At 36.4% G+C, this 17788-nt stretch overlaps 1 pseudogene; it reads left to right on the top strand.

Annotated features, from left to right (window-relative positions):
- The first annotated feature begins 15842 nt into the window (after positions 1-15842).
- LOC119524504 lies at positions 15843-16775 on the top strand (annotated as a pseudogene).
- The last annotated feature ends 1013 nt before the right edge of the window (positions 16776-17788 follow it).

The following is a 17788-nucleotide window of genomic DNA, read 5'->3' as shown; positions in this document are numbered from 1 at the left end:
CGACATACTTATATCCCCTCAAAAAGAGACTTTCAGGAAGAGTTGGTAAGACATCCATAATCTTAGTCAATGGTGGTACAAGGAACTAACAGCAGGAAATTCCCCTGGGATTCAAATAATCTGAATCCATTTCCTTATTCCATATTCTTGACATTATTTAACTTTCCAGGTGAATTCAATAGTAGTTTACATATAAATTAAATGTAATTTGTTTTGGATTTAATTATTTAATTTCCAAATACATAATCTTACTATCCATTGTTTACATACCTGTGGCTTAATTTTCTCTTTTCTGTTAACTGAATGCTACATGATCCAATATTGTTGCATCATCAGTGTGCCGGTTTGAATGTATTGTGTCCCCCAAATGCCATTATCTTTGTAGTTTTGTGGGGCAGAAGTTTTGGTGCTGGCTGGATTTGCTTGGACTGTGCCCCACCCAGCTGTGCGTAATGATTCTGATGAGATGCTCCCATGGAGGCATGGCCCCGCCCATTCAGGATGGGCCTTGATCGGTGGAGCTATATAAATGAGCTGACTCGGGGGGAGGAAACTGAGTGCAGTTGGGGGTGATGTTTTGACGAGAAGCAAGCTTGCTAGAGAGGAACATCCTGGGAGAAAGCCGTTTTGAGGCCGGAGCTTTGGAGCAGACGCCAGCTGCCTTCCCAGCTAACAGAGGTTTTCTGGACGCCATTGGCCATCCTCCGGTGAAGTTACCTGATTGCTGATGTGTTACCTTGGATGCTTTGTGGCCTTAAGACTGTAACTGTGTAGTGAAATAAACCCCCATTTTATAAAAGCCTATCCATCTCTGGTGTTTTGCATTCTGCAGCATTAGCAAACTAGAACAATCAGATTCACTGTTAATAGACTAAACTATAATTGGATATGTGTGCTGCTTTGGATGTATTATGTCCCCTAAAACACCATTATCTTTGATGTAGTCTCATGTGGGCAGGAAACACATTGCTGTTGACGGAGTTGCAGACTTTGGATGTCTATGTGGAGATGTGATCACTGAACTGTGGATGAAATCTTTCATTGGATAATTTCCATGGAGGTTTGGCCTCACCCATTCAGCATGGGTCTTGATTAATTTACTGGAGCACTAGATAAGCTCAGACAGAAGTAGGAAGCTTTGCTACAGTCAAGAGGGACACTTTGAAGAATGCATTAAGCTGAGAGAGGAGGTGCAGATGAGAGACAGTCTGAAGATGGCTGTTGAAAATAGACTCTTGTTCTGGAGAAGCTAACAGAGGACAAACACCCCAAAAAGCAACTGAGAGTGACATTTTGAAGATGAGCTGTGGCCTAGAGAGGAACATACTGGTAGAACGCCACTTTGAAACCAGAACTCCAGAGCAGACAACAGCCGCATTCCTTCCCAGTTAACAGAGGTTTTCTACATGCCATTGGCCATCTTTATAGATGGAGATTGAAGGAAAAATTTCTTCAAATACAGGCCATGGAGGTTGAGGTCAGAAGTCAGTTGAACATATGTTACCTTGGACATCTTATGGCCTTCAGACTGTAACAGTGTAACTAAATAAACCCCCTTTATAAAAGCTGATCCATTTCTGGTGTTTTGCATACTGGCAGGATTAGCAAACTAGAAAGCGTCACTGCAAACTGGAAGGAAGGTGATCCTTGCTTTAAAGTGGCAGAAAATTTGGCAAAATTGAGGCCTGGTGTTGGATGGAAGGCAGAATTTGAAAGTGACAACCTGGAATATTTAGCTGATGAGATCTCCAAGCAAAATGTAGAAGAAGTAGCCTGGCTTCTACTTTCAGCTTATAGTAAAATGTGACAGGACAGAGATAAACTTAGAACTGAAGGCTTGGGTTCAAAGAAACCAGAAGCTGATGTTTAGGAAAATTCCAGGCTTCTGGGAGTGGAACCCCAGAAGCTATAGCCCAATATGAGGATTTAACCAAACATGGAACCCAGCTGCCATTTCAGTACAAGAAAAAATTGGAGATGGAGTTATCCAGAAAGGATTTGTGGAAACTCCTATTGTCTGATGGCTTTGACCCCTGTGTGCTTCATGCAAAGCCAACAGAATTTTTGTGAGTTCTTTATAGATGGAGATGCTGCTGGTCTGGATTCAAGGAGATAGACAAGGAACATATTGAAGGAAAAATTTCTTCAATGACAGAGCCATGGAGGTTGAGGTCAGGAGTCAAGAGGTCTCAGGCTGGGAGAGTGGAGTGGCCCACATGCATGGAAAGGATGAGTTTGCCCTGGAGGTCGAAGATGTTTCCACCCCAATGTTTAGGAAAGGTGTTGCCATCTGAGGCCTCAAAGAGGTTGGAGCACATTCCCAGGGGACTGGGGAGAGCCTGGCTGCCACCCCACTGTTCTGAAGGGATTGAGCATGTGACCCAGAGATGGAAGAGAATCCAGGTGCTGCCCCAATGTTTGAGGAGGGTGGGGCCAAGAAGGTGATCTCCCCAAAGTGTGGCCATATTGGAGTACTCACCCCAGCATTTGGAGACAAAAGGGCTGGTGCAAAGGCCTTTAGGAAGGGTTAGGCTCCAGCTCTCTCAAACTCCAAGGATAAAACAACATTCTGTAAATGACTCTTAGACTGAAAACTAATGGAGTTTGCCCTGCAGGTTTTAGGAACTGTTTTGGTCCCTTAAGTCCCGCTTTCCTTACTGTTTCTCCTTATGGCAATGGGAATGTTTATCCTATGACTGTCCCTCCTTTGTATACTGGAAACACATAACTTGTTCTAAGTTTCACAGATCCACAGCTAAAGGAGAATTATGCCTTAGGAATAACCATGCCTGTAATTGATTTTGATGGGATCTCATACTTAACTATTTTTACTGAAATGATTTAAGTTTCTGTAACATTGTGATGGGATGAATGTATTTTGTTTATGGAAAGATCATGTCGTCTTGGGGTCCAGGGGGTGGATTTATTTTGTCCCCCAAAACACCACTTTCCTTGATGCAGTCTTGTGTGGGCAGGAAATATACGGGTGTTGACTGTGTTGCAGACTTTCGATTGGATGTTTCCATGGAGATGTGATCATTGAACTGTGGGTGAGATCTTTCTTTGGATAATTTCTATGGAAGTTTGGCTCCACCCATGCAGCATGGGCCTTGCTTAGTTTATTGGAGTACTATATAAACTCAGACAGAAGGAGCGAGCTTTGCTACAGCCAAGAGGGACACTTTGAAGAATGCACGTAAGCTGAGACAGGAGCTGCAGACGAGACAGCATGAAGACAGCCTTTAAAAGTAGACTCTTGTTCTTGAGAAGCTAAGAGAGGACATACACTCCAAGAGCAACTGAGAGTGACATTTCAAAGAGGAACTGTGGCCTAGAGAGGAACATCCAGGGAGAAAACCATTTTGAAACCAGAACTCAGAGCAGACCCCAGCCATGTGCCTTCCCAGCTAAGAGAGGCTTTCTGGACACCATTGGCCATCCTCCAGCAAAAGTACCCAATTGATGATGTGTTACCTTGGACACTTTATGGACTTAAGACTGTAACTGTAAATAAATAAACCTCCCTTATAAAAGCCAATCCATTTCTGGTGTTTTGCATTCTGGCAACATTAGCAAATTAGAACAATATATTTTTTAATAGGAAAATATCCATATCATTATAATAGCAACTATTATATATAATATATCAAAATAATTAACATCACATGTATTATATAAATCATTGGATAATGTAATATAATAAAGTGAGGTTGTGATTAATTAGATATAGATAAATATTAGTAACACTAGTGAAGAAATAATCTAAAATATTAATAAACTTTTACATTCCAAGGATGTATACATATAAGACATTTATCTTCACCTAAGAATGAGTTTTTAAAAGCCCCAATTTCTACAATTACATATTTTTTCCTTCAATATTACTAAAATTTTTACAGCAATATTTTGAGTTTTCTGCCATGACTATCATGACCCCAATTGATGTACATTCAATGCTTTATTTTCTTTCCAAGCAAAGTATTCTAAGATAATTATTGATCTATTCTATTTCATGTTTCTCTCACTCTTGTCTGAGTCACCTCTCCACTGATATCCTTTCTGATATCCCATAGGAAATTTTCCAAGGATCTTAATATTGCCCAAAGCTTGGTTTTCCTTGATGCTCATTAAAATTTAGCACACTGCCTCTTCGCAGAATCATTTTGCATGTTTCTTAAATATTTGCCTTAATATCTGTATTTCACAAGTACAAGTTTAAATCAATTTAAACCTCATTCTTTGAAAATATCTATTTTTATGTTTTTACTACTAGTTTGTACATTCATAATGTAAATTTCTCCTTATATAATCAATCTTTCCACTTTTTCTCTGTTATTAAGGTAAAAACCAGTTCAAATTTCTAAGGTTAATCTCACCAGAAATTATCTTTATCTTTACTCCTATCCACTTCTACAGATGCAAGATGCCTCTTACAGTGTTCCTATTTTTTGTAAAGCAGAATTATTGGGATAGATTCACACACCATATGATCAATCCAAAATATACAATTAATGGTTTGCAGTATAATCACAGATTGGTTATTTTATCACCAAAATCAGCACCCTATATTTAACACCTTGTAGTAGTGATGAATTTTTGTTTTAGTTCATGAACATACCTTTTCATATGTGTACTATTACCCACAGTCATCATCCACCATAGGGTTGAATTGATTACAAACTCCATATTTTATCCTCCCAATTTGCTTCTAGTGACATAAATGACCCTAACTTCCCCCTATCAGCCACACACACATGCACAATTCAGACTGTTAATTGCAATCATAATGTTCAACCATCACCTCTATCCATTTCCAAATACTTACAATAACCTAATTAACAACTCTGAACAAAATCAGCACCAGCTCCACATTCTCTACCCTCATTCTATCTCATGGTAAACTATTTTCTAGGTTTTAACTCACTGGATTTGCTTATTATACTTAGTTCATATTAGTGAGATTATACAATAGTTATCCTTTTGTTTCAATCTTATTTCACTCAGCATAATATCAAGGTTTATCCATGTTGTCATATGTATCAGGACTTCATTCTTTCCTACTACTGAATAATACTCCATCATGTGTATATAGCACATCTTGTTTATCCATTCATTGGTTGATGGACTATAAGGTTCCTTCTATCTTTTAGCAATTGTGAATAATGCCACTAAGAACATTTGAGTGCCAGTATCTGTTTGTTCCCATGTTTTCAGTTCTTCTTGGTATACACCTAGTACAGGGATTTCAGGATCATATGGTGGTTCTATACTTAACGTCCTGTGGAACTGCAGAATTGTCTTCCTCAGCAGCTGCACTATTTTACATTCCAACAGCAGTGAATGAGTCTATTTCTCCACATGCTTTCCAACACTTGTTTTTGTTTTTACAATAGTGGTCATTCTAGTAAGTGTGAAATAATATGTCATGGTTTTGATTTGTATTTCCCTGATAGGTAGTGAGGTTAAGCATCTTTTCAAGTGCTTTTTTAGCCATTTGTATTTCTGCTTTGGAAATAATGTCTATTCATGTTATTTGCCCATTTATCAATTTGAGTGTTTTTCTTTTCATTGTTGAGTTGTAGGATTTCTTATTATATTCTGTATATTAAGAATTACAGAATATGTGGTTTCCAAATGTTTCCTCTCATTGAGTAGGCTACTTTTTCACTTTCTGGACAAAGTCTTTTGAAGCACAAAAGTATTTAATTTTGAGGAGGTCCCATTTTTTTTTTTTTTAATCATTGTTGTGTTACTTGTGCTTTGGGTGTAAACTCTAAGAAACCACTGCCTACCACAAGACCTTGTAGATGCTTCTCTAAAAATTCTTCCAGGAGTATTATGGTCCTGGCTCTCATATTATCATCTTTGATGCATTTTGAGTTAAATTTTGTATAAGTTGTGAGATAGGGGTCTTCTTCCTACTTCTGGATATGGATATCCATTTCTCCCAGCACCATTTGTTGTGGAGACTGTTCTGTCCCAGTTGAGTGGATGCAGAAGTCTTGACAAAAATCAATTAACCATAGACATGAGGGTGTATTTCTGAGCTCCAAATTTGATTCCATTGGTCAATATATCTATCTTTATTCCAGTGCCATGTTGTTTGTAACAGTGTAGCCTTGTAATATGCTTTAAAGTCAGGATGTGTAAGTCCTTCTACTTTGTCCTCTTTTTCAGGATGTTTTTGGCTATTCAGAGCCCCTTACCATTCAAAATAAATTTCGTAATTGCCTTTTTTCATTTCGGCAAAGAAAGCTATTGGAATGTTGATCAGGATTGCATTGAATCTAAAAATAAATTTGGGTAGAATTGAAATCTTAAATATGTATATATTCTTCCAAGTCATGAACATGGAATATCCATTTATTTATTTATTTATTTGTTTATTTATTTATTTATTTGGTGGTTTTCTGGGTACAGGTCCTTTACCTCAATTGTTAAATTTGTTATTATTGATTTTTTAGTAGCTATTATAAACGGAATTTTTTATTTCCTTCTCAGATTGCTTATTACTGGTATATAGAAACACTTCTGACTTTTGTGTGTTGATGTAGCCCACCATTTTGCTTAATTTTTTTTATTAGATCTAGTAGTTTTGTTGTAAGTTTTTCAAGACTTTATATATATAGGATCATGTCATCTAGAGATAGTGAAAATTTTACTTTTTTATTTCCAATTGCTACGTCTTTTATTTCTTTTTCTTGCCTAACTGCTCTAGCTAGAACGTCCACAATTTTGAATTGGACCCCTTCTGTCAGAAATATAACTAGTAACCATGACAACCTGGAATTTATTCTGCTTTCCTCACAGGACCTGAATGATCAACTCATATTATTTTTGTGAATAATGGCATAGATATAGTCACACTTTCTAATATACACTAAGTGTCAGATGTTAGTCTAAATGCTTTTGCAGTGTACTGGGCTTTGGCACCAAGTTGGCAAATAACATCAATCCCTCTATGTTGATAATTTGGACAATTTCATAAGGGCCATTTTGTCCATGAAACAAATTCACTAGTGAATTTGGCTTCACTAGTGAAAATTTCATTCCTCAAAGTAAAACCTTTTGGATGAGTGGGACAAACTTGTTTCCAGTAATCTGGTAGAGGCCAGCTGTTTTGCAAAATGCATAAGAAATTTAAAGTTTCAAATACATTACTATGTCTTGATATACTAAAGTGATCTTCATGCACAGTTTTATTTGGTTACCATGTCCTCACCTTCTAGAGACAATTATCTCCTTGTAATTACCCTGGGCACTGGCTGTTATTGACATGAAGGGCTGCTTCCCAGAGGTATTCTATAGTGCCATTATGTCCCTACATTTTTAACTAAAACTGGACACAGTGTCCCTTGTTGTAAAACAATGTTTCCTGTCAATGTCTCTGCTGTTGCAATTCAGTATGCCTTCTCATTCTTTCTTGTATCTGGACTCTTCCCAGAAATTCTGGCTTGCCTATCCAGCATGATTATGCACAATGTTAACTTGTGAGTATTTGATGTCAATAGTTTTGTCTTTTACTCCTCTTCACCTTTCTTCAAGAATAATCACCACTTGTCTCCTGCAATGCTCACTGCTTGGTTTTGCTTTTCAAAACACCGTTTTAGATGTTCCAGAAAGGGTAAAGATTTCAAGTAAAAGAAGGGGAACTAAAACAAAAGAGCTACTTCTTTTGTAGTAATCCATGAGGTAAAGCCCTGTTTCAACATCTCTGAATACACCATATCTCTGAGAAACTGAAAACCAGTGGGTGATGTAATATTAGAAGTAACAGGAAGCAAATGCAGATTTTTAACTGTCAAGCAACTTTTGAACTAGTATAAGGGAGGGTATGATGTTTTGATAATGATAACATATAATTCTTTCATGTTAACACTTTGAACAATTTCTGAAAGGTTCTTTTGGCCATTAAAGAAATCCCATCAGTTTGGTCTTACTAGTGAAAATCACTGTGTTCATTAGAGTAAAACCCTGAGAACCAGAGGGAACATCTTATTTCCAGGGACCTGGCATCTGGATCAGTTTCTCAACATTTATTAAGGCAGTTGAGATGTTTCTTCAATTTAACTGATGGGGAAGGTACATGAACCATTTAAATTTAACTACAACCATAACATTTTGAATATGAAATACAGAATCTTACAGTAAGCATATAGTCTGAAAATTTAACCAATTTGTCATTGGTAAGTTTAAATATACATCTACTTGTGCTAGAACTAGAACTAACCAGTAATCATCTTTATTGGTACTTATGGTTTAATTAATATTTGTTGATATTTTATCTTAAGTATTAAATAAATGAGTGGAATTTAGCCTAATACCCTTTTTAAAGTAATGTATATTTAAAATTTATTTTACCAAAAAATACAAGAGACAAAGGCATATTCCCTCCACAGGATTCCAAATGTCACTGTCTATGATGCAAATATTCATATTATAATCATAATTATAGGTTTTCCACTGGATATGTGTAATGAAGAAGGAATATTTATGGTTTCTATAGCTTCAATGGCATGTAAGGCTAGAAGATACTGCCCATGGCTTTCTGGTAACAACTAACTTATTTTATTTACTAGTTTAACTGTTGTTGCAATTGGCACTTCCATGTTTCAAAGATCACTGGGGCTCACTGTTTCAGCCAAGCATAATGTGTAGGTTGATGTCTGTCCAGCAGCTCCATTCCTTCCTTATCTGCATGTAGAATGCATAAGTCAGACTTCAGTCAGCTGAGAGGCAAAGATTTCTCAGTCATGAAACTGTAGAATTGTCTCTTTTTCTAAGTGGTCAACTCCACAGTTGTTAAGTCTCCTACGTAATGTCTTCTAATAACATCTTCACTAACTTAAAGGATATTATCTAAATCCACAGCTAAAAGGCACGGTCAGTGCCACTCCAAAACAAAGTGTTCAGTAACTCTTCTGAGGGATGTTTGCCTTTTGCAACTGAATATTGGCTTAGAGAACTGCACTAACAAAATTCAGTAAAAACTGGTTTCACTCAGAAATACAATTGGGATCTGTTTCACAACTAGAAAATAGCTGAATTGAAGTCAGGTCTTTGAAAAATGCATTTTTCTGTTAGTACCAACAAAAGTGATCCTGATTACACAGTTGAGAGCATACCTCATGGCTACTTACAAGACACAGCACATGACAGAAGGATGCTTGTAGCGGATGTCTCTTTTAAACGGCCAGTTCCATTCCACTGTTGAGATGGGTCCTCTGACATAGAGCAAGATGCTCTCAGTAAACAAGACAGAAACTGGCTCCCTGCTTTTTTGAGACAGACTTTAAATGAAATTAGAATAGAAAATTTAGATATTAACAGTACTCCCACAATGAGACCAAAGTCTTCTTTTTATTCATTATATTAAAAAATCCATCCCAGAATTTTTACCAGACTGAAAAAACTGTGAGTGGAATATAGCACAACAGATAGGGAGGGACAGAAGCATCCCTGCTTGCTGTTTACAGTCTCTCAAGAGATTTGCTGATGGACAAAGTGTTGCTGAGAGAGAGAACACTCAGCAGTTTGAATAATGTCAGTCAGAAAAGAGAAGAAAAGTGGATGGGATGTAGTATGATTGCAGCTAAAAAAGGGTAGGAGTCTTCTCTTTCAGGCTAATGAAAATGCCACTGACTATTCCAGGAATAAAAAAGGCATGTTTCACATTTGGTCCCCTTTCCATCCTCTTTTTGGAGAGGCCTCCTCCTCCTAACTGCAGTAGCCACAATGTTGATGCTGATTTCACAACCAGCAGTCTTCCTCATGACTCAGCTAAATGCAACACATTCTGCAAACCAGTCCCCATCCCACCCTGTTATACCTGAGGGTTATTTTCTTTTATGTTTTAAGAAGTTTGATTTAATTTTGAGTAATTAAATTGGTTTCCTTTTTAATAATTTCCTCTTTAACTCCACAATGTGTCCATTTTGCCACAGAGCTATTGTATTCCAGGACCTTCTCTGTGGGGCATTGAGGATGGCTGTCTTCCTGTCAGCTAGAACCTTTCTGGGATCCTTACCACTATGACCCTGGTCCCTTTGTTTGAAAATTCCTCAAGCCTGGCTGGCTCTTTCCCCCCACACCCTGGCTTTTTGAGGGTCGGTGATGGCTGAGAAGGGCCTCTGAAGTAGTTTCTTCTGGTCCTCACCTCCCAAGTGTCCAAGCCCATGTATTTCTGAGCTGGATGTCTGCTATAGGCAGGGAGATGGGATGATGGCAGAGGTGAGGAAGCAAACTTTCTTACAAATTTTACTTTTAAACATAAAGTGGTATTTTCTTCTACAATTTTACTGGCATTAGAATTTATAATTTCACTGTTGTAGTGCTCTTGGGGCTTCCTGGAGAAAATTGGCCAGTTTCCTAATCCCTTTACTGCTATCTAGTAAAATAGACCAGGCACTATACCTGCACAATCTTGGTGGATTACAAAGTCCTTTGGAATTTTTATACTACCTGGGAAAATATTCATAAGCTTGCATCAAAAACTGACCTATTTTAATATTGTTCTATTAGGAAAATGTTATTAGAACCCCAATAAATTATTACTTTTTACCTTAAAAGTGTACTTAAAAAATAACATACTGATGGTTCCAGTGAGCAGAGCTCTGCTTGCCCTGTTTTGGAAGAGGCAGCTCTGGAAGGGATTCTAAACAATGCCCTCAGCTGCATGGATGATGAGTTTTATGAATATTAACTTTATGTCCACAAACGGCAATTTAATGACTATGAAATCTTCTTTTGACTATCCTTATGGAATGTTTTATGAAACCCCACGTTTGAGGGGAAGTCCTTCAGTTGGTGTAAAATCTCTTTAAAGCCCCTCAGTCTGTGAGGAAAACACCTTTGGATAAATGCAAGGCCTTCAGGTGCTCTTTCTCTCTGTTGGAATGAGATCTTTCCTGACAGTAGATGGCATATTTAGAGGCTTACAACCACAAGCATTTTAAGCTTTGGGGCCACACGTGTGTGCACTATTCCTTTGTCTGCCTGACAGTCACTCTGTAAATGAGGGCCCACCAATCCCTGGATAAGATTACCCCAGCCTACAAAAAACAAAGGTTTCAAAGAAATTGTACAAACCATTCTTTTTCTGCATTAAACCTCCCAGTTACAGATATTACAGGTCCTCATGAAGGCATTTGGAGTCAGAAGGCCTGTGGCTACAGGAGGTGAACATGAGCCCTGAGCTTTCCTTGAAGAGATGGTTGAAAACCTCAGGGTGTTTATGAGATTGTTTACAATCAGCAGCTTGGGAACTTTATTCTAAGTCTGAGGATATTTCTTTTTATCTCCATCTACAAGGTTGCTCTATTTGTGTACCATGGTGGCCTAAAAGCTTATACCTTCTCAAATGTCTGATTCAGCTACCAGAGTGTTCTTTACTTCCTCTCACATTTCAGGACAAGTTTTCCTAGAAGATTCAATACTGTGTAGCATATAATTCCTGGTCAACCCACTGCTTAAGGGCTTGTTGTATGAAAGTTACTGTTCCTTTTTTGCAATAATCAGAAAACTTCTTTCTTGCCTATTATTAATAACTGGTTTTCTTATTGACTGTACTGGACCATCTCTCCATGTAGAGACTGATTTGGGGCATGATGATCATTTGGTACTAATGCATGTTTTATGCAAAACAAGAATATGAAATTAGTTGCTATTAAGGAATTCTTGCATTGTATTTTTTTAGAAATTGTTACTGGACTTATAATTACATGTTTAACTCCAATCAGGTTTCTGTAAACATTTAAATAAAACCGATTCAGGAAAAAGATGCTTGAGTAGGACTGACTGCTATAAAGCAAGTAAATGGCAGAGAATTGTATATAACATACCTCCCCCTGAAGGCCACAGAGTTTTAACTCTGTTAAACTGTTACCTGGAAATTCAAACTAAAAAACTAAAATTGCTTGGTAAACATGAAATATATTTTTACCCTATGTTCAAATTTTGAAAGCCCAGTACCTTTATATAATATAGTAGTAGAAGTCTGATATGTAGCATTGTAAGCAAAAAGTTGAACAATTATGTTTAAGAGCTCAACCAGCAGTATGAAACTGGCTTTGCTAAGTTGGAGCTATTCATAAATATTGGAGTGGCCATTTTTAATCAAGTTGGTCACACCATGTTATCAATAAAATCTTAGTTAATAGGTTAGCTTAAACAGCAGTAACAAAAAAACTATGTAATGAAATATTTCAAATGGTCTTAAAATAAAAATCATCATCAAGGAGCAAAAGAAGGGAAGTTTCTTGTCTTATCAGCAGGAGGTCAGTCTGAAAGTGACACCTGCCCTGCCTTCTTGCCATTAGCAGAGATTCTCTATGTTATACATTGTTATGTTGGACAGAAGAAAAAGGAAACAAGAACACTAGTATGTGAAATGTAGTGGGAAGGTTATGAAGGACTAGAAGTATACACTTAAAGTTTCAAGATATCATGGAAAATATTTTAAACAATTGCAGGGCAACACATGCTATGCTTTAGTGTTCATTAAGGGTTTTGTCTAGGGGCCTGCAATTCTTCTATTATGGGTTGCAAAAACATGAAATCTTCACAACCTATATCAACATCATTAGTTACCCATATATTACCAACAATGCATATGTTTTTGTATGTGTCATCAGCTTGTCTGTCTCTGCTTATTCAAGTTCTGAAATATGTCCAAGTTTTATGGAGAACATAACAATATTTTACCCAACACCAATTGACACATTTTATCATGGTAAATTTCATAATGTCATTAAATAAATGCTTCTTCCCACAAATAGTAAACACTTATAGTAATTTGCAAGGAAAAATATCAGATATCATTCCAGTTTTCTAGAACTGAGAAGATTAATTGTGGGAAAGTTACTGAATGCATGAAATAAACCCTCAATGAATTTATCAATTCATCATTTTTTTCAGGTAAGGCTACCATTCCTATGTAGTTTTGAATCCCAAAATATTGGAATAGGTATTGATGGTACTAATATGACTATAGTTATAAAATTCTATTAGTTAAAATGGAATCACAAAGAAAAGCAGAAGTACAACCACCCTCTATTAACTTCCTCTAAAATAATGCATTTTAAGGATATTTTGTAATATATTAAAGAACTTAAATTAGTTGTGTATGTATTATTGGATATATTTCTTTGAGACTTTTTTTCTAGGGACTTCAATTTTGCCATGCATCATATCTAAGTTGGTCTAAGTTCAATAACACTTTGAATGAACTCAAAGTGTTTTATAATAAAATGATGGTGTTCTAAGACATAGTCAAGTTCAATTAATTCTGAGTAGTATGTGGTCTTTTTAAAAAATATTATTGCTAATGAAGTGTTACCAGAAATCAGAAAGGTATGCATTACATCTGAGATCATTAAAGACAGTTTTATTTTAAAAACATAATGTGAGATGCATGTTTCTGACTTGCCAAAATTGTGCTGCTACTTACTGCAATCTGGGTAGGAGATAAGGGAGAAAGAAGAATGAAGTTCCAAAAGAATAGGGCAGGCAAGTATGGATTGGTGGCAGATTCGATGATACCAGAACAATGAAGAGGATAAATAGAAGGAGAGATAAGAAGATTGGGAGGAAGGGAATTCCAAAGGAAGAATTGTGGAATGTCATAATGCAATTTGGAACTGGATTGAGTAATGATACTTCGGATCCCCATATGCCTTTAATAACTAAGTGGCTAAAACAATACGAAGGTGAATCACAGGAGGGCAGAGATACAGCACCAGAAGTGGAAATCCTTGTAGCATACTCTAGAGTTGAGGAGTGTCTGTAAGCTGAAGATTGACATATCAACAAATAGATTTTCTTATGTAGATGTTCCTGGAATAAGATACTTAGATGCTGGAAGGAGCCAGATTGTTATATTTCAAATCAAATACTGAGATGTGTACACATTGTTTGAGAAAGGCTAATGAAAACAATTAGCAGAAAAATAAAATAACGAATGAATAGATCAGAGTTCCAGAATTAATTTTATGAACAGAGGAACCTAGGCATTCACATAAATGCAAAGAACACAGGGAAAAGAAATAACTCAATGGGAAACATTAGCATCAGTGGAAGGGGAGAAAGAATGAAGGCTATAGTGGTGAATTTAGCCTTGAAATGGATGGTTCCACTCACTCTACCTCAGCATGCAGGGAGAAAATCTAAGTGAGAATACATAAGAATTATTTTATATTGAAATCTTGAAATTATTAGAACAAGATCTCTTATGATGATTTCTCACACTGTTACTTTATAAAATAATTTCAAGTTATTTTATTGTTATTAAAAACAAAAAAAATTGGATTGTGACCAGAATTGACACAAATTAGGCTCCTAGTCTTTCTCTGTTCAAGCTATAATGGGACATCAAGTGTTTCCTTCCATAAGTATTTTTTTTTATTACGAAAATATGCAGACATGGAGAAGGGACTGGGACAACTTAGATATTTTACTCTTCTAGTTGGGTAAAAAAAGAGTAAAACAAATTATCCTGATTCAAAATTATATCATACAGTTGGGAAAGTAAGAAATATGGAAATGTGATATGGAAAATGATTCGAACATTCCTATGGTGCACTTAGTCCTCAATATACGAGGTAGGAAATCAATGGAGTGATTTTTCAGCACTTTATAGCCATGAGTTAACAATCTAATAACCATGGTCTCATAGCTCCTGCAATAATTGACAGCCTTGGATAGAATTGCACAAGCAATTTCATCTTCCCAGTGCTCAGATTTTATGAGGAGCATGGATTGTTGTGGTGGTAAACAATGAAATTCAGTAGGATCAGGAGTTTGCTGGAAGAAATACAAACAAAGAAATGGAATGAGCATGCAAACTTTGCTTTGAATGCCTTCTCTTGCACTTATGTATCTAAGGATTAACAAGTCTATGGACCTTTCATTGACCCAGCCTTTTCATTTTAATATTGCACATTACTTCCCAATTCATACAGTTGCAATGAGAATTAAAGTATGTAATATGTGAATAAAATAAACAACACATAACATTCTAAATGAATACAGAAGTTGTTTATATTATAGAATGCATTGGTTATGTTATTTGGTCTAGGAAAGGAAAAAAATAAAACACAAGGACCCAAGAAACAATTTATGGAGGGATGGAGAGAAAGAGTGAGAGAGGTAGGAATAGAGGGAGAGAGAAAGAAAGACAGAGAGAGGGAAGTTAAAGAGTCAAACATTAAAATAAAAATACATATTAATAGTTACAAGGAGGAGATATATGTAGTCAATAAGAAGGTGGTCATCAGAGCTAGGAGTTCTTGAAGGTCAATTTCTAAATGAAATCAGTATCAAAATTCATAGTGTTGAATTAGAAATGAAAATAAGTTTCTGGCTAGTGGGAAGATGAAAAATTTCCACCATGCATAAAGTTTTTATAGATTCTGATAAAGTATTATTTTAAGATTGTATTTGGTCATCAATTAATGATGTGGTAACATGTATAGAATACTGCTAATGAGTCAGTATGTACCAATTTGGCTATTTAACTCAAATATTCTTCCAGACAAATATTGACTTATACACAATGTACAGCTAGCTAGTGATAAAAATTTAACCAAAAAGTGACACAAGCTCTAAAGTGTCATATTTTATTGCTACCTATGCACTGTAAATAAGATATTCAAGCAGGGAAAATAAAGTACCACAAGTCAGCACTATACTGCCTTATAATAACCATTGGGAACTATGAAGAATAAAATTGGATAAATATGGGTTGATAAATATACTTGGGCAAATTTCTTTCCTCATGTTGATTCTTCATGTTGTTTAGGGATTATGTGTCTTGTCTCTCCATGTCCAAGACAAATTACCTAATGATGCCCAACTCTGCTACAGAGAATGAATTCCTGCTTACAAGATTTTCTGATGTGTGGGAGTACAGAGTCTTGCACACCATGCTCTTCCTGCTGATGTACTTGGCAACCTGATGGGGAACCTTCTCATTGTCACAGTAACCACCATCAACAAGAATCTTCACACCCGCATGTACTTCTTCCTCAGGAACCTGTCTGCCTTAGACGTGTTACATTTCTGTCACTGTCCCCAAGGCCTGTGTCACCTTTCTCACTGACAACAGGACCATCTCAATGGCTGGGTGTGCAACTCAGATCTTCATGGTCCTGTTTTGTGGATTTGCTGAGGTGATGTTCCTCACCTCCATGGCCCATGACCGCTATGTGGCCATCTGCCAGCCCCTCCACTACCCTATGATGATGAACCCTCGGATCTGTGTCCAGATGACACTGGCCTCTGTATTCAGTAGTGTGATCTTTGCAGGGTTCCACACTGACAACACATTCCGGCTGCACTTCTGTCAATCCTACGTGGTCAATCAGTTCTTCTGTGATGTCTCCTCTCTGCTGAGGCTCTCCTGCTCTGATACCTTCAGCAATGAAATTGCAATGTTTTTCTCTACAGTGGTGGTTGTTGGTGGCTGCTTTGCCTTTATTACCAGGTCTTATGTTTACATATTTTCTACAGTGCTCAAGTTTCCAGCCAGGGGAGAGCAGGGAAAAGCCTTTTCTACCTGTGTCCCTCACATCCTCCTGGTGTCTGTCTTCCTCAGTTCTGGTGCTGCTGTATACATGAAGCGAGTCTCCACCTCACATACAATTCAGGACACGATCACTTCTGTGTTCTATTCTATAGTCCCTCCTTTCCTGAATCCTATTATCTATAGTCTTAGAAACAAACAGATAATAGAGGCTATGAAGATAATTTTGAAGAGAATGCCTTATTCAGGAAGGTGATAGGATAATGCTTTCAAGGCAATGTTGATGATGTGAGTTGAAAAAATACTTCAATATTAAATTTCTTACCTGTTGCCCACTTTTGGAACTCTCACTTTCAAGATAGAAATAGTAGAACCATATTTTATTTTGAGAATTTCTAGTCAAAATTGTACATACCCTGATACCTGAAACATCACTGTTAAATTACCTTATATTTTGTTAAACATCTTTCAATTATTCTCCTTTGAATCTAGACTGTCTTAGAATAGGTTAACTATAGATTTACTTTTCCTGGTCTATTTTTGTATTTAAAGGACAGGATCATTTATTCAATTATATATTTACATTTTCCTAAAAATGTAAATAATTTCCATATGAAAGCTGGTTATGAAATAACATTAAAAATTAATCTTATCTTAATAAAAATTACCATATTTGCCATGTGTGTTGGTTAGAGATCAATGACATATGTTCTTCTTTTTCATAATACAGAAAGAGAAATTTTAAATACTTTTTTTTCTCAAAGCAAAGAAACTTATTTACAGTATCTAATTTACTGGTATGTTTAGAAAGTTTAGAATTGAGTTCATTTGTGGAAGTTATTGAACTCTGAACAAGAAGGATACAAAAACCATGTAAATGTATTTTTATTTCACTCATATATCTTCTTATTCATTATTTCAATATATTGTGCAAACAAAATTACATAAATATGTATATAAGTGGAATGTCATACAGGTTTCTCACAGATAAGGAACAACAATCTCTACAGAAATTCTTGATTCAAGCACAGTAATCTCCTGTGGTGGAAAAATCAATTGCCATGTTTGTTAAAATGTTTCTAAAATGTGTGCATTTTTGTAGATTACAGTACTGTCTTATTCTGTAAATTGGGAATGCTTTTCTCAACTAACTGAAAGCAGCATTCCCATTTCTGTTACTTGTAGGATTATTTTCATTAGATTATTATTTTCACAGATATGAGAGTTATGTGATGAAATGTAATATTTTCAAACTATTATGCTCTCTAC

This window comes from Choloepus didactylus (assembly GCF_015220235.1).
Source record: "Choloepus didactylus isolate mChoDid1 chromosome 11 unlocalized genomic scaffold, mChoDid1.pri SUPER_11_unloc2, whole genome shotgun sequence".
Classification (NCBI taxonomy): domain Eukaryota; kingdom Metazoa; phylum Chordata; class Mammalia; order Pilosa; family Megalonychidae; genus Choloepus; species Choloepus didactylus.
Note: the sequence above shows the minus strand (reverse complement) of the source record. Positions and strands in the feature narration are given on the sequence as shown.